Genomic DNA, 3,844 nt, shown 5'->3' with positions numbered 1-3,844 from the left:
ACATGGTGTACCACTCTTTGTATAAACGTATGTTATAATTTTCCCTTAACCTTTTTCGTGGTCTACTACTTCAGTTGGTAGTTACATCCTCCGGCTGCTTACTGAGAAAGACTGTGTAATAGTTTTTTTTAAATCTTGCACATCCAAAATTGTCTGTATTCTGCCCTTTTGACAAGGAGAAAATTCTGAAGTATCCTAAATTAAATTACAGCGCGCCAAAGGGTAGAAGAAAGAGACAAAAGAGATTAATCAGTTAACAACTGCAGGGCAAAACCAACAAGACTGCTTACATTCCTGAGTGTATGTTGAAACTGAACTAACTTCCAAATGGCTATTTCCACAATTATCTAAAGAGAATGTCCAGTCACCAGCACTTCTTGCTTACACTTTCTGGACTGTTGCCCACCATTGGTCTAAAGGAACAAACATGTCTTCCTTACAGACTCTGCACCTAACCCAGAACTCTTCCTGTGTCACCATCTCCCACCCTTTTTATCTGTAGCCAATGTAAATTCTTTCAAAACAATGTGCATGTTTCTTCCCCAAACTGTTTCCATAAAAGCCCATCAACACCAGGAGTGCAGATATCTTGCCTTCTCCATCTGGCCCTGCTGTTGGTGGTTCAGACTGCACATCCAAGACCTGGTCATTTCTGGCTAGTGTTTTGCTTCAATAAACCGTTTCCTTCAGGAAAGTTTTTGGCCATGAAATGTTTTTTGTTTTGTTTAACACATATCATTTTTTAAAACGTTACTGAAATATAATTTACATACCATAAAGTTTGCCTACTATAAATAAAAGATTCAGTGATTTTTAGTAAATTATAGAATTGTGCAACCATTATCACAATCCAATTTTAGAATATCTCCACCACCAAAAGTTCCTGTGTATCCATTTGCAGTCAACTCTTAGCCAACCCCTAGGCAACCATTGAACTGCTTTCTCCCTCTATTGATTTCCCTTTCTTATATATTTCATATAAATGGAATAATACTTAGCTAATAAGTATTATTAATAAAAGATTTATTTTACTTAGCATAATGTCTTTGCAGTTCGTTCATGTTGTAGCGTGTATCAGGAATTCATTTTTTTTTCACTGTAATAACATTTATTGAGCACCTACTGTGTGCCTGGCTTTGAGCTATGCAATCCAGCCCCTTCTCCAGGCCTCTTGTCTGCTTTATTTTTCTCCATAGCACCTAGCGCCATCTGACATGCTACACTAAATCCTTCACTTATATAGTATTGTCTCTGTCCCCCAGAAAAGCAGGCATCTTGCTATCTTGTCACTGCTGTAGGATCGCAATAAGCATTTGTGGAATGACGTTTTCTCATCCAGCTCTTGTGACAGACAACCCTATGAGCCAAGTTCTGGGATCGTTCCCATTCTACAGATGAAGACACAGAGGTGGAGTCACATGCTTGTTAGTGACAGAGACTTGAGCCCAGATTCTAAATCCTGGTCTCTGAGGCCTTCCTTTTCTTTAAATGTGGGAAGAAGAAAGTGGTTTCTTGAGCCTGGATAGTGCTGCCCCACTAACTGTAGCTATTATCCTGTTTTAGCCATGCTCTCTGTGTGGCCTTGAAACAGAGTATTTCCTTTTGTAAAATGAGATCATCTTAGTATCTACTTCACAGGGTTGTGGGGAGGATTTAAAGAGTTAAGGCTTGTGGGGCGGCTGGTTAGCTCAGTTGGTTAAAGCGCAGTGCTCATAACACCAAGGTTGCCAGTTCAATCTCCACATGGGCCACTGAGTTGTGCCCTCTATAACTAGATTGAAACAACTACTTGACTTGGAGCTGATGGGTCCTGGAAAAACACACTGTTCCCCAATAAAAAAAAAAAAAAAAGAGTTAAGCCTTGTATAACTAGATTGAAACAACTACTTGACTTGGAGCTGATGGGTCCTGGAAAAACACACTGTTCCCCAATAAAAATAAAAAAAAAAGAGTTAAGCCTTGTAAATGCGTGGCACATAGTTAGCGCTCATTAAGTGTTAGTTATCTACAATAGATCACCCTTCCCTAGGAAGCTGGTTAGTAACCCAGCACTTTCATTCATCTCTCAATCATTTCATGGCCAGGTAGTTCTAGAAGGCCTACTGAGCTCCAGACCCTACTGTATCTAGGGGCTCATTTTGCCTTCAAGGTGCTCCCTTAGAATAACCTCCTCCAGGAAATCCTCCCTGACTCCCTTGGGCTGAGCAACCTGCTACCACAGGGCTTCTGTGCTGTGTCCTACTGCCATTAGCACTCATTCCAGATTGACCTCCCTGAAGGCAGAATCTACATCAGTCTGTTCCCCACTGGGTCTTGAGCATCCAGCTCAGGGCCTAGCGCACACTGGATGCTCAATCAATATCTAAAAATGGTGCTTAGAGGACAGGATAGCTGATTGGATGGATGCCCTTTTTTCCCCTGCAGAACGACTTTCTCACTGGTATGTTCCCCGCCAGCCCCCTCAGCTGGCTCTTCCTCTTCAGTGCAATCCAGCTTGCCTGGTTCCTCCAGCTGGACTCTTCCCTAGGACTGATAGAGAAAATCAAAGAATTGCTGCCAGACTGGTGAGCTCCCCACTTCAGCCGAGTAACCTCCCAAATCCCTTTCCCTGCACCCAGCAAGTTTCTGTATCAGTGTGGTGTGCCTGCTAAAGAAAAACTCTGAGACTTACTTTGGGACAGATTAGTAAAGGTATAGCATCAATAGAAAGGAGGTGATTTCCTCTCTTCTCTCTGCACATTTTCCATTCTGGATGTTTCTTTCTAAGAAGGATGGTGACAAACTAGAAAATGTCCAGATACAGTTATATATACTAATGAAAGTATGAACTCTGTTAGCCCCCAGTTGTGTACTCTTAGGTGAGAGACCACCATTCTTGGTGTCAGAGTCTTCATCTGTAAAATGGGGATAATAATATTTGCTTCTTAGGGTGGTTGGAAGAATTAAACAAAATCACGCATGTGGAATATTCAGTACAATGCCAGGAAGTTATTAAATAAAAAGTTGTAATATTATAATTGTTGCAGTCATTTTGGGAAAGGTTTGGAAACCAGATGCCAGTGAAGTGACAGGTTCTAACTCTCAGATTAGTCCCCCTGGGGAAGAAGGCAGACTTTGTGCAGACAGCCCCAAAGGGCAGCTCTTGGATCAGACATAGAAACTTCCAGGAAAACTAGATTAACCCAGTCTACAGAAAGGAAGTGACTCACCCCAAGACGTCCAGGTGGGATTTGCTCCCATATCTGATTGTAACTTTGCAAACATGTTGATTTACTGTAACTCTAGACCAGTTTCCTAAACTTTAGTTTGTATTGGAGCCACCCAGCAGACTTGTTAAAACACTGATTGCTGGGCCCCACCCCAAGAGATTCTGTTTTAGTACTTCTGGGTGAGGCCTAGGAATTTGCATTTCCGGCAAGCTCCCAGGTGGTGCTGATGCTGCTGGTCCAAGGGCCACACTTTGAGAACCACTGCCTGAAAGCATAATTTGATATCTGGGAGGGAAAAGTGTCTCTTCAATAGAAATTAAGCACCTACCAATTTCCATGGGAAGTGATTTTAAAAGCTTGGTGTCCTCACAATCCTGGGGGGAGGAGCCACTCGGCCAGCCCCTGTAGGGGCAAATTTTGATGAGGTCCAGGATATTTAGATGGTTTTGAAGTGTCTTTCCACAATAGAGAAGTGTCTGCCCACAATACAGAAGGCTCCTTAGCAATACTTAAATGCAATACCTGTTCCTAGATGGGATCTGGTCCTGGAGGAACAAAAATGCTAGAAAGAACATTATTAATAAATTGACAAAATTGAAATATGGATGGTCATTTAAAGTACTGTATCAAGGGCC

Source organism: Hipposideros armiger, unplaced genomic scaffold (genome assembly GCF_001890085.2).
Source record: "Hipposideros armiger isolate ML-2016 unplaced genomic scaffold, ASM189008v1 scaffold_347, whole genome shotgun sequence".
Lineage (NCBI taxonomy): Eukaryota > Metazoa > Chordata > Mammalia > Chiroptera > Hipposideridae > Hipposideros > Hipposideros armiger.
Note: the sequence above shows the minus strand (reverse complement) of the source record.